The sequence below is a fragment of the Cydia strobilella genome, chromosome 20, assembly GCF_947568885.1.
Source record: "Cydia strobilella chromosome 20, ilCydStro3.1, whole genome shotgun sequence".
Lineage (NCBI taxonomy): Eukaryota > Metazoa > Arthropoda > Insecta > Lepidoptera > Tortricidae > Cydia > Cydia strobilella.
The window spans coordinates 7,510,826-7,531,113 of NC_086060.1; the positions used below are offsets into that span (position 1 = coordinate 7,510,826).

The window sequence follows — 20,288 nt, forward strand, 5'->3', positions numbered from 1 at the left end:
TTTCTGCACTTCGTCTCTCCAGCGGTACCTAGGGCATCCAGACGGTCTTCGGCCACTTGGTACTCCGGAGTACGCCCTCCAGACTGCGCGATCTTCCCCCATCCGGACTACGTGCCCGAGCCATCGGAGTCTGGCGGCTTTCATGGTGTTCGGCTCGGACACCAGATCTTCAATCTCCTGGTAACAAAAAAATGGTAAAATAAAAATCCGTTAGTAACCCGCTTTTAAAACTCAAATCCACTATTTGGTAGGTAGGTTAGTTCTTATAAAATCGCCAACGTTTTTTCCCTCCATTTCGTCGCACAAAGACTCTGTAATTAATAGTCTGCAAACTAGAATCGACCGACAAGTTTGACAGAGAGAACTTTATCGTGCGATTACCGGTGGACCGATTGCACGGGCGCGAGAAAGTTGGTAACGAACCGGTGCCTTAATTTAAGGTATATACGAGTAGAAGCTGAGGCTCAAGCTTGGTTATAGGGGAGAACAAGGAGAGTTGAAACAAATTTTAATTTTTCGGTCATAACTGTTGTATTAGAAGCTAGATTTACGAAGTCTATGTCATCTGATAGCAAATTTCATAACCATTTACAACCCAAAACAGAAACACGTTCGGATGTCAGCTGCAGCTGCATTACTGTTGCGGCGTCGTTGTTGCCGTTGTTGTTGTAGGTATCTGCCAATTTCCTTGATAAAATGAGTGACGGACTGACGGTTCACTAGGTATTTTTTTATTGACTTTCCAAAAAAAAAAAAAAATGTTCGTGAGTCGTGACTCCTGTCCTGTCATCACTTATTTTAACTTGGTGTAATTTATGTTGTATATAAATTGCTACCCTATGGTTAAGATGCATGCTGCATGCGATCGAAAATGTGTATACCTGCACCCGTGGGTTTTATAGAGAAACCTGTACATAATTTAACACCATAATTTTATTGTACCTATGTTTTCACAATCAAAAAGATTCTGATTCTGATTCTGACGTTTGACATTGACATTGACATTGACATCCGAACGTCATACGAATGCCGGCCGCTAAGACAACTAAACATGCATGTCAGGCTGATTTATGTATGATAATATTTGAATTGATATGAATTATTGTACGAGTAGGTAAGTCCCACAGCAGGTTCATCCGCAAAACAAGTAGCCTGAACTTCTTTCCCTAAGTCTTTCAATTCCTTTTATTTATCTGACAAGTTACGTAACTTAGTTGGCTCAGTTTTCTATTTAAGGGGCAACAGTCCGACACTCCGCAGGTGACCACTCGGCAAGTTGGCGAGCAACTTAAATATGAATGGACGTCTCGCAAGTTTACGGTGCTACTGTGAGTTGCTCGTTTCGAATTCAGACTACACTAGCATTACTGCAGGAAACGTCAAATTTATGATAAGTAATAGTTTTGATAAAATGAACTTTATTTAATAAAAAATTCTATTAAAGTGACCATTTTGACGTATTCTTACTGGTTTTTTTTTTTCATATTTAATTGCTTTCGGGTACAACATTGTAGAATTCTTGCATTTATTCTGACTGGTTTTTTTTTCATATATAATTACTTCCGGGTTAATTCCTGCATTTATTCTGTAAATATCTTATTTGAATGACATTTAAAAAATCAGGCTATTATCATTAATTTTTTTCCGCAACCGTATCTTTACTGGTACAATTTGTGTCAGTAACTAAAGTAATTTGTATGTTTTTAGGCTGCCCAAATATGTATTGTCTACACTACACTTACTAAACTCTCTCTAAACAAACTATTGAAGTTTCAATGAATTAACTCTTATTACAGAATAACAACACAAAACAAAAGACCAAAAGCTACAGCTTCAATGTCAGTCGGTAGAGTGAATTTGGAAATCATAATATACCTAACTGATTCAAGTTTTCGATTTTCTGTAAGGTATGTTCTACATTGTTATTATTTTATTTAAATTAAAATGGAATTCGAAACATTTATATATTTTTTTTTATTTCAAAAACAATTAACAAAAACAAACATAATAAAACTTAACCTATAGGTAAAAAATTTGGCCTAAATCGCCGTCAATGGGCAAGGTGCCCAGAAGGCTGGCCGTATTTCCACGCTGTATAGCGATACTAACACGCTGTGCGAAATAGTGGCCAGCCCTCTGGTCGCCCGAGGCCTCTATTAGGCGCGTCAATTAAAATACAATTTAAAATTAAATAAATAACTACCTAAACATAGAGTATGTTCTTGTAATTTCAATCATTTACGTATTTGAGTAAACTGCATGTTTAGTTTCAATTCGGCCAGGAAACTATGTAATTTCAAAAAATGAGTACTTATGTCATCCTAAAAATGCAGCATAAAATTACGAGTACTATCTGTTAAAAAATTCATTTTAAGCTTGTTGCGGCTTACATCGCTTGAACGAGCGAGGTTTATTAAAACGTGGCTAGCGCTCGAATAAATTTGCGCCATTCGAAAAACGGAACAAACCCCAACATGTAGTCAACTTTGAACTTTGTTTCCAAGACTTAAAGATCAAACTATTGCCTTGTTTGTAGGTGATGTTTGGGCGCTTACGCTCTGTTGCAGTTAGTTGGGAAGCTGCAATGAGATCGGATGCAATTTAACTGCTAGTGCGAAGATGTTGCTTAATACACAAGAATAACAGCGGAAATTAATTAAGAAGCCTGCTGTAAAGCCTGTAGGTATAGTTTTTTTTCTGAACACTATTCATGATTAGAAAATACATTGAATGGTGCTTGGATTTGTACTTGGAATTTTTGTATGGGATGCTTTTATCAGTCAGCATAAAGGTACCATTCGGATTGAGACTACACCAGTATTTCAGCGAGATATTACTGCCGACTGCATTACTGCTGCAAGCATTGAGTTATTATTACTACAGAGAAGCCATACCAAACAAAACGTCGTAAGCGCCGTAAAATTCATGACGCTTACGCGTTTAAGACGCTCCGCTTCTATGGTTTGTTGTCAAAACAACAACTAATGGCGCAAAATACTGGTTATCTGTGCCGGCTCTATACGTAGTAATAATAGTTTAATGGCTGCAAATGACAAAATCAATGTTAGTGCCCGGATTATTGACATTTACGGCAGCATATTAGCATAGCATTTTATTAGCTTTAGTCGGCTGTAATGTCGCGCTGTAGTTTGAATCCGAACGGTAATAAGCGCTCTTTCATTACGACTTAAATAAATATTGACTATTTAGCTCACAGCCACAATGGCCTGACGAGTGTGGAAGGTCATTTGGGTGTCCAAAATTGCTAACTAATTTGCATGTACACACACACAGCTACAGAGAGAGCCCCCTTCTCTGCATACGAACTACTTTCTAATATTTTTATCTGCAGCAGGCCATACATTCGAATTAGTTATGGCTAGGTAAATGACCTAATTATATTGTTAATTATTTTTTTCTCTTATAAATTCCAGGGGCTACATATGGCGCCTTTATGACGTGTTATCTGTCTTGGCATCACCGAACGGGCCCTTTGGAAAACTAGCGCTGGTATGATGCTGAGTTGGGTCCATTGCGTGACGCAAATTTATACTCTGTTTCTCTGCTTTCGTTGTCTATACATGTTCGTGCATGTTTGTGATTCTCTTTTATATTTATGAAATAAAACTATGTAAACGGATTATATCGCATATATTGAATTTATAATACATCCCGACGTTTCGAAACCTTTATATTTTTTTATTTATCTTTATTCATATTTTGTGTCACGAACCTATTGTATGTGTGTGTGTATGTATTGTATGAATTGATGTGTGGTGCCACACTTCCTTATGTGTTATTCGTTATGCGCATTATTCGTCCGAATACGACGAAGTGTGGAGGACTTATTCGTCTGTATTTGCCTTATTCGCACGCATAACGCATAAGCGCAAATAGCAAATACGCGTACAACAAATTTTGTTGTTTGCTTTACATAAACATATATTTAGGCAAATACAGCGAAGCCGCATAACGAATAACACATAACGAAGTGTGGTGGCGCCATGAAAACTTACGCTGGTTTTCTGAGGCAACAAATTTGATAAGCGTTAGAAATATCAACCTAGTTCATATCCTGATCCAGGCATTCATGAATGAGGTTTATATGATGGTTTAGTCACCCGCTGGGCTGACACAGCGAATAATGGTTTAATGAAAGTAATATCGTTTGACTACAAGAATAACAAGTTTAGCTTAACTAATATTGTCATAGTTACTCATAGAATACCGGGTTATATTGCGTATAATAAATAAGCTATAAATTATAAGGCTAAAGTGTGTTTGTAGTCCGACAAGAAATTGTAGAAATTAAAAAGTGGCAATACTGTAGTGTTGTCCCGTTTTCATAGATTGATTTGAAAGGGACCACACTACAGACCACTAAATAACCAGCCTTTAAAATGTATAGTTATGAGTAGTTTTGCATATTGTAATTTTGACAGACGTGAATATAATTTTCCTCAGTGAGCCAACTGATACCAGGATTTTTTCTTTTCATATAGTGTGAAAGCGCTGGTGGCCTAGCGGTAAGAGCGTGCGACTTTCAATCTGGAGGTCGCGGGTTCAAACCCCGGCTCGTACCAATGAGTTTTTCGGAACTTATGTAGGAAATATCATTTGATATTTACCAGTCGCTTTTCGGTGAAGGAAAACATCGTGAGGAAACCAGACTGATCCTAACAAGGCCTAGTTCCCCCTCTGGGTTGAAAGGTCAGATGTCAGTCGCTTTCGTAAAAACTAGTGCCTACGTCAATTCTTAGGATTAGTTGTCAAGCGGACCCCAGGCTCCCAGGAGCCGTGGTAAAATGCCGGGATAACGCGAGGAAGAAGATAGTGTGAAAAAACCGGACAAGTGCGAGTCGGTCTCGCCCACCGAGGGTTCCGTACTTTTTAGTATTTGTTGTTATAGCGGCAACAGAAATACATCATCTGTGAAAATATCAACTGTTGCGGTTCATGAGATACAGCCAGACAAACAGACAGACGGACAGTGGAGTCTTAGTAATATTAGGGTCTCGTTTTTACCCTTTGGGTACGGAACCCCCGGAACCCTAAACACATTGCGAAAAAAGTAATATGAATTTGGCATAGTATATTAAGGCTACCACTATTTTCGGAGATCTATCTGAGCCTTATTCCTAGATATTTATAGATTTGATCACTCTATACCTCTGCCAGGCACATGACACACCAGACCAACACTAGCTGTCAAGTCAATCATAGTCACACAGTATCCCAGAAGTGTACGAAATATACATACCTAGAACAGGTAGTAACATACCTTGTCGTAAAGTAATTAAGCCTATAGGCGGCTTAACCTACGCCTACGGAATACAGCACCAAAACCATTATAACAACCTCTGCATACGTGCAGTCGTTACCGGTCCTGAGGTCGCACTTTCACTGGTTATGGGGCAGATTGTGTTCAGAATATGGGACCTGGATGGCTGTAATGAATTTACGAGCGGAGAATGCTTGATTCTAAAAAGTCTTAAGTTTTGCGCAACGAAAACTGACTATTTTCGTAGTTACTTAATACTAAAACTTACCTACTAGTTTTCGTACCAGACATAGATATGTTAAGTACATAATTAAATGATCATGCAAAGTTTCATGGTAAGTATTAAATTATGTCGTTTTAAAATGAGAGCGTTACTTCGTTTGTATGGGAGCGGCTTTTTGACAGCGGATTCATGTGACTTAAGTGTGTATCGTAAGCTCTTTTAATAAATACCATCATCCCTAGACTGTCATTGGGTCGCGCATCATTAAAATCTGAGTTGTATCATTTATTTTATAGTATTTAATGATTTAATAACTTGAATAAATCTTGTACACTTTATAGCATTTAAATCTTAATTAAACCTCTTTATATTCCAGTTAATGACGCGAAAGTATGAACTTCACAAAATCTGGTTTAAAAGTGTGTACTTCAAATAATTACAATTTCGAAGTGGGTCCTTCGTTAATATTAACAAATTTTATTTCATTGCATATAAACTATCTCCTTCAACAAAGTTTACCTGCAACTGAAAATACCTTTTCATTTAGATTAAAATAATTTAATTTTGCGGAGCAAATCCGCCTGGACACCGGTAATTATCTTACATCTCACTCGAGCACTGCTGTGCCAATTTTATTTATCTTCGATGGAACCACAGGGCGGACACGCTATATCTACATCAAAAATCACTTGCGTTTCTATGTGTGAAACGCAAGTGAACACACGGCATGCGTCATTGTGTAAGTTGCTTATAAACAGTAGTAAACGGTCGGCAAAAAAAGAAGACCTTTTTGAAGAATCTGCTGTCGCGGGGCGAGGTAATTCGAATCGGGGCGGGGCGGTGCGTGGCCGTTCTGTATGATAATACTATTACTTATTCTGTGATGGAACTGATCGTCATCATAAATGCATTGCATGTATTCTTCAAGTAAACTGTAAAACTCAACTAAGTATAGTAAAAAATCTCCCAACTATGGCTCAAAACAAACTGGAATGTCTTCGTTGACGCGGGAATATTATTTAAATGTCGCAGTTGTAAGGCAAAATGTATATAAATTGTGGAAATACTCACACAACACAAAAAAATTTACGTGTATTAATAGGTACTTAATTACGTGTTGAATTTGTGGAGGGGAAGGACCATAGGTGTAGTTTTACCTAATATTTTCTAGACTATCTAGTATTGAGTAAATCTTTACTTTATTTCTATCGTCTAGACTTTATTTTCTACAACCATCGTCCATTAAAACAGATTATGTAAAGGCCAAGAAATACCATCGGACGTACATTAACTTAAGCCTGAAGATAATCTGATCCCTTGGGGTAAATGTGTACTTAGGCTTTGCATTAAGATCTATTGACGAGGCCCGCATTCCCAAACTCGTAAACGAGCGAAAGAAAAGGGATTCAAACTTTGGTAAACTAGTGGGGTTGATAAAATCTGACATAGATTATCTCCGGTAGTCAGCATTTGGAAGCGTAAGCTTGCGTCAGCACACTGGACATAAATATTTTGCAAAGTTTAGTCCCTTTTCACATCAATTTTATCGTTTACGGCAATATGAAGCATATCCTAGAGTAAGGTACAAGTAAGTGCGGTATACGGATAAGTGGGACAGACCTTCACATTGAGGACTATTTACACATTGATTAGTGTTTATTACGAGTTGCTACTTGCGTTTAGTGGCAAATCCACAATAATTAATAATATAATCGCAATGAACCCAAATCAATGTGTAAACTGGCCCTAGTGTTGTCACACTGGCCTTCGCAAGCCACACTTATCGCGCAGCCTCACTTACCCATATTGACCTTATAAAGAAATTATTTATTTAAGTACTTGGCGCATGTATTCAGTTGCATTTTACGCCATTTGATTTTCTAATAAAACAACCCAATTTAGACCTGTATCCTTACAATGACATTATAGTGGCTGTAGTCGCTCGTAAACTTATTCACAGTGCATCTTGCACCAATATATCACAGTTAATGCAGTCTATGGCCGCGGTGCACTCATGGTAAGGGTAGTGGAAACATTTATTTTTATTTGCATTAAGTGCATAAAAATATAAGTGATGTAAGCGGTCGCAGCTACATAAATTATTATTTGTTTGTACCTCGTAAGGCTCACAGTCCTAGCTACCTATAGTACTTATTGAATTCAATGAAATTTAAATAACTTTCAATCGGAAGATAGTTGCGTTAGTTTTATATAATATTCATCTAAACCAAAATCACTATAGTTTCAAGTTTCACTTCAAAAATTTAGATTTGTTTCTTGTATGGCTATATAAACGCGTGGACTATAAACGCGTGTGCGTGAGTGTGTCTTTAACAATGCTCTATCTAGAGGACGAGAAGTGGTTTGTTTGTGGGAGCTCATGTATACAATCAGAATAGTGGCTATTGTTTACTTTCTAAGGAGAATATAAGGATCTTTGAAGGAAAAAACAAAAGGTTCTTAATAACAATGAGGAAGCGAGAGGAAACTCTATTTATTTTAATGATAATACCTAAACATTGAACAAATAGTGAGACGCGGCAAAATGCGGGGAGACCGCTAGGAAGATGATTAATAAAATAAATAAATATTTGCACACACGTGCATCTTGTCCCATAGTAGGTAGCTTCAAGAAAGTGTGCGCCCTTTAACTCATAATTGCGTCCATAATAAATAGTACTGTACTGGACATTAAATAGAAGATGATAATCAATATAGTGATGGTAGCTGCATTGAATTTGCTGTTTGAAGACCATAAAGATAAAGATAAGATAAATTAAGATTATTATTCAAGTAGGCATATTACAAGTTTCACTTTGAACGCCATTTCGGCTTCTCTTTTTCACTCTTTTATTTACCTTTAGTTACTTCGTATTTGCTATAATGTGTTATTTCTATTGATGTATTGTCTGAACAAATGATTTCTATTATATTCTATTCAATAATTAGGTAGATATACATATTGTACTGCAGTAAAACTAAATGTTATAATATGTATATTCACATGTGTCATTTTACATTATTTTATTATCTATATTTGTAAACATAGCTCAAACTACATCGTAGTTTGCTATTTAATGAGAATATAATCAAAAGTAGGTCTACATTGAAATAAAAATATTTATTTAAGTGAAAACATAGTTTTACAACATTCAATACTAAAAAAATAACCACAATATACTTAACTAATACTAAACCTAAACTAACCCTTAAAAACTAGTCGAACAACCCACCCCGCATCGCTCCCGACGCAAAGGTGCCCATCACGCTTGCTGCGTTCCCGCGTTGAACCGCGATGGACAACCTCTGCGCCAGGAACGACCCGGAGCGGGGGTCGAGACCCCGCTCCCGCAGGCGACGCCCCAGCTCCCCGAGAAAAGTTTCACACACACATCTACATTTATTTATTTCTGTCCATAATTTTTAAGTAAATATAACATACCTACATGTTATATTTAGGTACTTAAAAATTGTGGACAGAAAAAAATAATGTATGTACTTTTTATAATGAGAAATAGTAGGGCTTTTTTTATTAAATTATAAATTCTAAGTTCCAAATTTAAACTTTTTTCCATATTTTTTTCGGGGCACCACGCCTTAAGTCAACACATTGTATGAAAAATTTGACTAACTCCCTTCCTAAATCTGTTAGTCAAAGAGACCAATTACTTAGCAAAATAAAAGGGAATTCCATCACCACAGACTATTGATATTTTTATGAGTAGGTGAAGCGCTTATTTGCATAAAATTAAAAATCTATCCGTACAAATAAGGCTATCACGGGTACTATAACTTATTTCAAACCAAATAGATGTTTTATAACTAATTTGTCCCTTGAAATAATCTCCTAAATTCCAAAGGATAAACAACCAATTTACTCTACAAAGATTATCTACTAAGCCGTTTTATCTCACCCCATTTAAAATGCAGCTATAAAATTAAGCGGTTTTGATTTAAATGATTACGCAGAAACCTTTAATATTGATATCAATTTTGTATTTAAGGAGATTGATATCTTTTAGACGATTAACGTCTTTTGACTGAGGCCTGTAATGTTCAAGATTTACTCTTTTTGAAGCCATTGTGATGTGCTAAGGTATACTGGGGTAACTTTGAAAACAAGATAATATGGAAAATAAAAAATATCTACTTAACTAAAAGGGCTTCCTGTTGTAGCAACAGTAATTAAGATGCCTTGGTAAGCGTTGGAGTAGCGGAAGTGTAGCCAAAGTGGGAAGTATTTACTTCTGGATTAAATATACCTACAGAGGTAATACAATACAAATAGTAAACTAAATTTATAACTAGCTTAACTCTAGAATAGGCCCTTGAGGCATTGTACCGAGGATGCTTTAGACATTTCCTCGTTGTATCGCAATGCTGATACGTTGTGCGAGGAAGCCGCCAGCTCTTCGGTCACCAGTTACGTCAACCAGACGCTTCGCGATTTCTGCAAAAAACTTGTGCGCGCTGGGACCCCATGGACCTAGAGTTTCAACTCCAAATGGTACAAAATGGTACAGTCGCCATCAGATATATCGGAACGGCCGAGGTGCTCAAAAATATCTGAACACGCACTTAACGCCTTGACAATAGAGCCGTGTTCAGATATTTGTGAGCACCTTGGCCGCTCCGATATAGCTGATGGCGACTGTACTATCTAGCAAGGCTTTTATATTTATTACGTTTAAAAAAAATTCGCTTTCCGCCGCTCCGCCCGCTTTTACATTAGTCCATTGGAGGTGACTGTTGAGACGGTGGTTTAATAGATATGTGATTGTCAGAATTACCCAGTTATCGAAATTATCCCATTTCATCACATATTTGAAGGTAATGACATCAACGTATTTTACCAAGAAAATTTACAATGAGTTGTGATGGTTACAGTAGCGTTTTACGCAAAATAGGCACAATGGTTGTCGGTTTGCGGAAAATGGCCAGTAGCAGTAACACTAACTAAAGGCTACTAACATTAGTTTAAATTCACATGATTTTACTCGTACAAGTCGTAATCTACTGCCCCGCTTACATAGGTCGTTGGTTGTGATTATCGTAGCGTTGGCATGTTTTGTAAAAGAGCGACACTAATGAAAATCATTTGTTAAGGGGGAAATAAATTTGCTTCAGTGCGCGATACGACAACGATGGTATTCCAAACGTTCACTTAATGCAGGAGTCGAACACTTAGTAAATACAGGGTAGGTAAGTTATGTAACATGAGAAAAAATTTTAAATGTCAATGTTAGTAATTTTTAACTGACAATAATGCATTCGCCATTAGATTGCTACACCGAGTAAGGCGCTGTATGTGTCGCGCCTGCATCACACCGCCATCTGCTGAAGATGTGGAGTATGTGCTCCAGAAGACCGGTTACATACTGAAGTTGAAGGGTACACGGAAAGAACATTTCTAGTCACTTTAGTAACATTTTGAGTAATCGAGGTTTTAAAATTTGGAACAATGGCTGAATGTATGGTAATTCCGATGAAAATCTCATTTTCCGAAAAAAAGTGACTAGACATGTTCTTTCCCTGTACCCTTGAGTTGTTCCAACTTTCACCTGCAAAAGGGATAAAGTCTAAAGTAAAGAGAGATTACGAATGATGTCACAGATGAATGATGTAGTATAAAAAAAGACTGTAAAATCGTCATCACAGTATTTAAGAGCATTGGACTCTCTTGAGAGTCTTGAGCATTCACACAGGACAAGGAATCTGCGCCGATTTGTAAGACGCGCCCTATTTATTTCCGAGGACATTCTTGACCGCCCTCTAATTGAGCCTTGGAAATGTTTCATTGGGCCACTGTTGGTTAGGTTAGGTTAGAAAATAACAATTCCATTGTAGTAGGATTATTGACGAGATACATTCATGAAGCCCGATTAAGATTTAACAATTTGTTTCGGTTTGATCCCATTTTGATACTTGAAGCTCACGCTGATTGGTGCATTTGAAATGATGTAAACGTCGTGCGTGAGATGTGTGCCAATCAAGGTAAATATCAAAATCGGTTCAAAACCATAACAAATTTAATTGGAATCGACCTCGTATGTGAACGACAGTTCGATAAAACAATCCGATGATCCAGCAAGCTTTGTATTCACGTAGTCGTACTCCGACATAATCAAGTAATTTAACATCAAATCATAACATTTGGTTATTACAATATGAAAACTCGATTTGGACTCGTTCGTAGCCTCACTCGTTCTGCCTCCCAACCGTAGCGCCGGTTGCCGCCATCTTGCCTCAGATTAAGATTTAAAATGGCGCGACCAATCGGGAGCCAGCTCGAAATGTCAAATACTCACTTCCGTTACTTATTAAATGAATATATATTTATAAACAGTCTTAACACTTTATCAAAATATACAGAAATTTTAATAATTAATTGTGACTATGAAATGCTAACAAAGTAAGTAGTGTGTAAATGTTCCTTTACAGTTTTCGATGACAGTTGCCAAATTAACAGAGCGTCGGTGCTCGGTACCTACTAGCTGAGTTAAATATTCAGTCCAAGAGCTATGATGCCTTATGGAGTAGGTAAGTACAGATTTCGTGCCCACTCGTGCCTCGACTCACAAAGTCTTGTCTTGGGAATCTTGGGATGTTCCTCGTAATATCACTAACTATTTTAATATACTGAAATTATACTGATACAACATTACAGAAAATATTATCTTAGTCATTTATTCACACAAAACAATAAAAATGTGAACACTACATAAATAAAACTTACAGAAATTGAGAAAATCTTAAAAAATAAACTAGTTACATGAAAAAAATCCGCAACGCAGGCTTCGTCTGGTGGCTACAAATGCAAATCAGCAACATGCTTCGTCCCAAAAATACCAATGATGATATCCGCAACAGGCCACGTCTTTTTTTTTGTTTCAGATTTAGATTCAGATTCAGATTATTTATTGGTAAAAATAATAATTTTTTACAATTTTTTTTTTATATAAAATAACCGTCACGAATCGTACGCTGGCAGCGTTACCGCTCTGAATGGCCAACGAGATCTGTTGGACCAGGTACAATCCGGACCGAGGGTCGCACCCCCTGCTCCCTCAGCCGCCGACCCAAATCCCAAAAAAAAAAAAAAAGAATACAGAAAATAAGATTAGACATGTTTTCTGATTTTCTTCTATCGATCCAACTTTAGCCCTTAAGTGGCCTTGCACCATTCACTAACACGGGGTTAGCCGGTTAAACCTGGAGTTACCACGGTTACTAGTACAACTTGACACTCAACTGGGTTAACGGTGTAACCGGTTAACTCCGGATTAGTGGGATGGTGCAAGTGGCGCTTAAGGTTTTAGATAGTCTGTCCTTGCAAATAGGTATAGCCTAGTTTCTGTGTGAAATTTTTATCTAAAAGTTAAAACAAGTATAATACGCTATAATTTTGCGTTACCCTCTTAACTGGAAGATATTATGAACTTTCCAAATACTACGGAGTTTGCGTTCCAGCCAACCCAATCCGTACTTCCATAATCTAATGTTATAAATGCGAAATAGTACCCCATAAAAATTCAATTCATTTCTCAATAAATAATAAAAAAAAAAAAAAAAAAAAAAAAAAAAAAAAAAAAAAAAAAAAAAAAAAAAACGTGTGTGAGAATCTTGTGTGTGATAGCGAGCTGTTCACTTTATGTTATGTCCTACCGGTTCACACAAAATTTAAATACCATATGTTAAAAGAGCAATACTTTAGAAGTGAAATTCAGCACTTAATCTCTCATCCAATACATACAAGGCAAGTAACAAATCAAATGCTTCGAAAGCCCCAATTCAATATTTTTTATGGTAGAAGAACATCAGATTACATCATACCAGACCTAATAAATAAGTTACCTAAAGAATGGAAAGATAAGATAACACCAAATAATATAGGAAATATTCTTAAAAAAGAAATGCTTAAACAATTAAATTATTTTAACTAAATTGAATAATTATGTTATGCTATACGAAGCATAAATGGAGCAGCCTGTATCGAGTATGCGCCGACCGGTTCTAGTTTTGCTCGGCCGGCCGCGGCCGGTGTGAGAGATCACTTGTGATTCTTTGCAATTATTGTGTTGTTTACGAACTTGATGTGTACCTAAGTATTGTATTGTATATTTGATTATGTAAGTACTGCGGAATGGAGTATCGAGACAAACCATTCTGGTTTAACGATACTTTTTATTAATTACCATGTAAAATTTGTGATTTATCTCTAGTAAATAAAATAATAAAAAAAATATGTCTGTCTGTCTGTCTGTCTGTGTGTTACGTCCTCTTCACGCTTAAACCGCTGAACAGATTTAGTTGAAATTTGGTATACAGATAGTTTGAGTCCCGGGGAAGGACATAGGATACTTTTTATCCCAGAAGTCACCTCTCAAGGGGGTGAAAAGGGAAATTTGTATGGAGAATCAATAACCGCTAAATCGATTTAGATGAAACTTGGTATGGGGATAGTTTGAGCTGTGGGGAAGAATATACTATAATTTTTATCCCCGAAATCATCCCTTATAGGTCTAAAAATGTGGTGGAAATTTATAGAGTGGACCAATTTGGAAGCGAAAAAAAAGGATGGATTAAAAAAGCAAATTTGTTTAATAATTAAGGTTACCCAAATTATTAATTCTAAGCAGACGAAGTCGCGGGCAAAGGCTAGTTATTAAATTATCTTCAAAATCTTCAACAGATCGTAGGTCCTTGTCCTCAAACATCAAGTCGCCGACGATATTAAGCTGTCGCTTTGTCAAATGCAAATTGTTTCGTGTCGCCTTCTCGCCGTAGCCCCAAAAATGTATTTGACAGATTTAGATGACACTTAGAAAGTTATATGAAGGGATTTATTTAGCTGCAGATTGAGTTATCTAGTACTTGGAAGGCTGGTAATTTAAGTTAGATGTTTGTACCGTTTTAGTGCAACATGCAGGTGATTTGATGGTATACCTACGCCGTGATTCGATGTTAGTATAAAATTTGTCATTCACTAATATACGCAGCTAAAGACGTCGGTTCGAATCCGGCCTTCACCACCAATGGAGGGCTTCGTCACTTTTTCTTTAAATATGACATCTATTACAGTTTTTACTTTATATATAGTAGTGTGACTACTTAAAAAAAAAAACAAAATCAAATCATTTAAAATATGCTTCGTGTAAGCTTTATCGTAATCTCCGTAAAAAACTTTAAAAAAAACAAACAAAGCTACAAGATTATTTGGAAAATATATCGATATTTAAGTTTATCGATATAGGAACTTCCTACCTGTCCTTAAATTTTGCCCACAAAAACCGATGTCTGACATAATTTGTATGAAATAAAATGTCAATTAGCTTTTTTTAGTCACAACAATTTCTGAAACAATGCAGTGAAAGGAAATGGCGGGCGCGTTTGCGTTAAGTCTCATTTTGGATAAAAAAAAATTTAAACTGTTTATTTTTCATAAGGAACAAGAATTACAATATTCTTAGCTCTAATCTTTTTTTTTTTTTTCAATTTTATTTTCTTTATTTCACAACAAACATTTACAATACAAATTTCATAATACAGATATTAAAAACCTAAAGTTGCATGGGGCATCGTCCCCAGGACGCTTGCTGCGTTTCCCCGCTGGATTGCCAGACTTAGCCGCTGAGCGAAATATTCGCCCGCTCGAAAATTGCCAGACACCCAGACAAGTTTATTTGAAATTTCTTTCACAACTTGTCTGGTGTCTGATGACCATGGCCCAAAGGTTTCGACTGCAAGCGCCGCAAATATGTAATTCTCTTTTAAAAATGCATATTTGCGGCGCTTGTTAAATTGGGCGTCTTCTGCAGCCGTCCCCGGTTTCCGGGCCGAGCGCTGGACGTGGGACGGAGCCAAAGTATCCACACAGGTCACATCCCACGCCAAGGATCGCCCCAAAAACCAAGGCACAAGCGAGCATCCGTCGGGTCTTTTCCCATCCGCCGCTGACAAGCCAGCTGGTTCGAGGGTTGCCGGTATGTTAACTGTACCGAGAGCTCTGCGGATCAGCTCATTGAGCGCCGCGTGCCTGAAATTTCGGCCCGCACTCGACTGGCAAGATAGTCCATGGCGTCCGAGGGCGTCGACTGGGCCTCCGCAGCGGCAGCAGGGGTGCGGTTCACAGGTCTTTAGCCCCAGCCTGAGGCATACGGCCACACGCAGTGCGGCCGGGTCCAAAAGAGATCCTATGTTCCGCGACGGCAAAGCGTGTAACCAATGTCCCGACTCTGGCTCAGATACTGCCAGTAATCGAGCACGCTCACTGGGGTTACAACTGTCGTTCAAAAGTGTTTTGTGGGCTGATTTTATATTTACCAAGTCCCAGGCAGCTTGGCTAGTTTTTTCTGTAGGTGGGTTCTCACCGGGAAATCTGGCTCCCCATGTAGACTCCGCTTCTGCCAAGCCCGTCACTATCAAATCAGTGGGATTGAGGACGTTAAGAATATCACTGATGAGACTGACGGTGCTATGCACAGATGAGAGAAAAGCAGGGAGAGCCAGGTCCCCCGTGGAGCGAATACCCAGCCCGCCATAATTGATAGGCAGAATAGCTTGGGACCAAGTTTGGGGATTTAACGAGATGTTTAAAATTTTGCAGATTGAATTTTTTTGAGTATTGTCAATAAAAGACGTCAGACTGGGAAATTTCCATATGGGGCAGCAGCGTAGAATATACAAGAATTTAGGTGAGAACAGGCACAAGCGCAAGATGTAAAGGGCTATGTGGGCGTTAATTTTAAAAAGTAAGTCCGAACAATCATGGAAATTGTTTAATTTTGAATTTATGGCTGGAGGAATGCCATCATCGTATATTGGTGCGCCAAGTAAGGTAAGGGAGGGATATGGGGATGCAACCCCTGCTTACATTATTAAATTTTAATTAAATATTTTTACATGCTAGTGAGTCTTTATACATTTATGTATGTATGGGATTTTGTGTTTCCAAAACGTCCCGCTTGGTGCGCTGTTCAAAATCCCATTCAAAAATAGACATAGCGCAAACGCGAACGCTCGTCACGCTATCGAATGAAATTTCAAGGCTGTTCAATTTCCGATGCACCGCGACCAAATGATAAACACTGCTGGTAAACAGCCTGTTTCATCCCAGGAGGCATTTCCGGACTTTATGAAACTAGCTATGACTATTCATTTGATTGCAGAGGTTTTCCCGAGGGGCTACAGTATGGGGTTCTTCAAAAAAGGAGTGTACAGCTTACAGCAAAGATAGATATAACTCCGTAATAGATGGATACAGTCTAAGGAAAAAACGTGCCTCGAAAATTAAGAAAATTTGACTCGATCAGAGGGCGCTACTAGCTTTGGCCTACTGTCGTATAGATGGCATTGACGGTTTCGTTTGTTATTTAACAATTTTTACGCATATCAGTGAAAGAATATAGGTCAAAATCATAAAAATAATTAATGCAAATAAAAAAAATAATTTATCCATATTTAAATACATTTTATCGTATTTTTATAAATCTTCATTTTTAGTTTTAAAGTGTGTCGATAGATGGCAGTGAATTTACTGTGGTTACAAAATTTACTATGACAGTACCGCTCTAGTATAAGTTACTCTATGGCTTACAGTCATGTTTTAAAGGGTCGGCAACGCGCATGTAATATATCTGGTGTTGCAGACGTCCATAGGCTACAGTGACTGCTTACCATCAGGCGGGCCGTATGCTTGTTTGCCACCGACGTGGTATTTTTTTTTATTCGCAATGCAAACTAAAGTAGGTACCGTTAGGATTCAGTCTGCACCCCGACTGCATTGCTGCCGGAAATGACCTTTTTGACATATCCTGCAGTAATGCAGTCAGCAGCATGACTGCAACAGTATTGCAGCGCGAAATGTGAAAATCAATGTTACCGAATCCGAATCCGAACGGTGCCTTTATAATGGTACCTATCTCGAACACTACAAGCAAATATGTCAAATTTCTAGTTTAAGTTGCCAGATTCAGTTATTATAAAATAATGTGGAATGGCCCAAGGTAATAAATATTTTCACTCACAATAATTTCTGAAACAATGCTGTATAAGGAAATGGCGGACGCTCAGGTCGTTCAATTTCCGTTTCCCCGCGACCGAATGATAAACACTGCTGGTAAACAGCCTGCTTTATTCCAGGAGGCCTTTCCGGACTCTATGAAACTTGTGATAGGGGGGTCTCCCCTAAAGGAAGAAAGCAACTGAACGAATATGACAAAATAATAATTTTCAACAAAAATCCCTTTAAGAGTCTCCGGCAAGCGCGGCCGAATTTCACCTTCCCATACAAACGGAGTTCCGTTCTCATTTTAAAACTACGTATTCAAAAAAATCAAAAAGCATTTATTTCGTTAAATAGTACATCATAACACTCTCATGGTTGGGACTTCCTAGTAAGTATGTATAATACCTGTGACAGGAAGCCCCGCTCTTCCACATTTATCTAGTACATTTGTACACAGTTAACCATAAAATGTAACATTGTGCAAACTGCTATTATTTTAACAAAATAACAATTTACCTAATATTATTATTACTATTTCAAAATTTGTATATTAACATTTTAGAATTTTACCTTATATTATATTCACAAAGTAACAAAAGATTAGATCGCGCGCGCGTGTGTGCGTGCGTGTGTGTGTGTGTGTGTGTGTGTGTTTGTGTGTGTGTGTGTGTGTGTGTGTGTGTTCAGTTCCTATACGTATTGCATTGTAATAATAATAATAACTTTTCACATACAATGACATAAGGTATATCTAGGTCTGAAATTAGTTTATATAGCTCTAGTATATAAAACAATCGAAATAGAGCAAAAACAAGTTTTGTATGAAAAACTTAAATTCGCTGTATTTTTTTACTATGATATCTGAAGCTACATAAACTAATTTCAGACCTAGATATACCTTATCCTATTGTAATCACTTAGTTTCAGAGTAATCTAGCTAGTCGTTTTAAAATGAGAGCGTAACTACGTTTGTATGGAGAACCGAGCTGTCCGGGGACTCTTAAGTACTTACTTGAATTTACAAAACATGATTCTAATTACTAAGGATATACAACCTTACAAGAGCATTTCAATAAGCTAGACATTGTTAAAACGGCCTCTATACAAACTTTACCTTTGAACATTTCAGTAGTTACAGTCGGCGCTAAAGATAATAAATATAAAAAACATATATTTCGGCACCATGTTATACAAATTAACCTAGCTCCAAACTAAGCAGAGTGTGAATCACATTTAAATTGATAAATATATACATAGAGATATAGAAACCATCCATAGGGTAGGGTGGGAAACAGTGGCTCGGAAAAAATAGCCGGGTACAGTGGCTCACTCAACCTAAGTCCGACATGATAGAAGCGATATTGGGGCAACTGAGCCACCGTTCGAGCTGAGCCACTGTTTCCTACCCTAGCCTGACTCATAAACTTAAATAGATGTCACATATTAAAGAAAAAGTGACGAAGCCCTCTAGTGGTGAAGTATTGTGACTACTTAAATAAAAAACAAATTAAAACTAGATTAGATTAGAAAAATTAGATTTGTTCCCAAAGTTGTGTTTATCCATAACTCAATTTTGATAAACTCACAAATAAATGCCCTTACCGGGATTCGAACCCAGGACCTCCAGCTTCGTAGTACAGAGTCACTACCAACTAGGCTAGGAGGCCGTCAAATGTTTTAAATTTTTCGACTTATTAAGATACAAATAAATAAAAACCGGCCAAGTGCGAGTCGGACTCGCGTTCCAAGGGTTCCGTACATTATACAATTTAAACAATGTATGTGAGTGAAATGTCTTTAAAAAACCCGTAGGGGTCGGATCAAAAATTAAGTAAATAAGCCCGACTCACGCTTGACTGCACATTTCTAATAGGTTTTCCTGTAATCTTTATAGATTTACTTATGTAAAGATCTATTTTGTGTATTTTTTTTCAAAATTTTAGACCCAGTAGTTTCGGAGATAACGGGGGGAATGGTCATTTTTTGCCTATTTTCTTGAATAACTTCTAAATTGTTTATTCTAAAATTATTTAGAAAAAAATTGAGATTTTCACAATAAGCTCTTTCATTTGATATGTAACACGATATAGTTTTAAAAACTTTATTTTTTAATTTTCACATTTACCCCCAAAACTGTCCCCCATGTTTAAAATTCATTTGTTTACGTTACATGTTCGTCTTTGGGTCACAAACTTACATATATATATATATATATATATACCGAATTTCAACTTAATTGGTCCAGTATTTTCGGAGAAAATAGGCTGTGACACAGACGGACAGACAGACAGACAGACAGACAGACGCACGAGTGATCCTATAAGGGTTCCGTTTTTTCCTTTTGAGGTACGGAACCCTAAAAAGTGTAAACATTAGTTTTGACGTTGACTGTACGAGGAGCCATTGTTGAAAAGCTGAACGAGGTTACTAATTATCAAGTCATCAAAATGTAATTAATTTCATTTCACGCGCTCCTGAATATGACGTTCCACTCGTTGGAAAATAACATTTTTAAATAATTGGAAATTGGAAAATTCGTCCGATGTTACTTGTATCGAGTAATTTTAAATACGTAATTTAAGAGGTCTGGTAAATTAAAGAAAAGTAGAAATTATTTTTATATAAATTGAAATTGATTGGTTCTTGATCGAAATTGATGATAGCTTGATATGAAATTTAATACTTCAGTGATATCATATTATAGGGAGTCTTTTTTAGACCAAGTAACCTGTTTAACCTCCTAAGAGCCCGTTTCCAATAGTCCCATGGCGGCCCGG

At 37.3% G+C, this 20,288-nt stretch overlaps 1 protein-coding gene across 1 annotated transcript in view; it reads left to right on the plus strand.

Annotated features, from left to right (window-relative positions):
* The window catches only part of LOC134750524 (BTB/POZ domain-containing protein KCTD9), a 512,667-nt gene extending 492,851 nt beyond the window's left edge, over nucleotides 1-19,816 (plus strand). Inside the window, exon 7 of the mRNA XM_063685716.1 lies at nucleotides 19,768-19,816. The gene's annotated coding sequence lies outside the window, so the exon portion shown is untranslated. The remainder of the gene's footprint in view (nucleotides 1-19,767) is intronic.
* The last annotated feature ends 472 nt before the right edge of the window (nucleotides 19,817-20,288 follow it).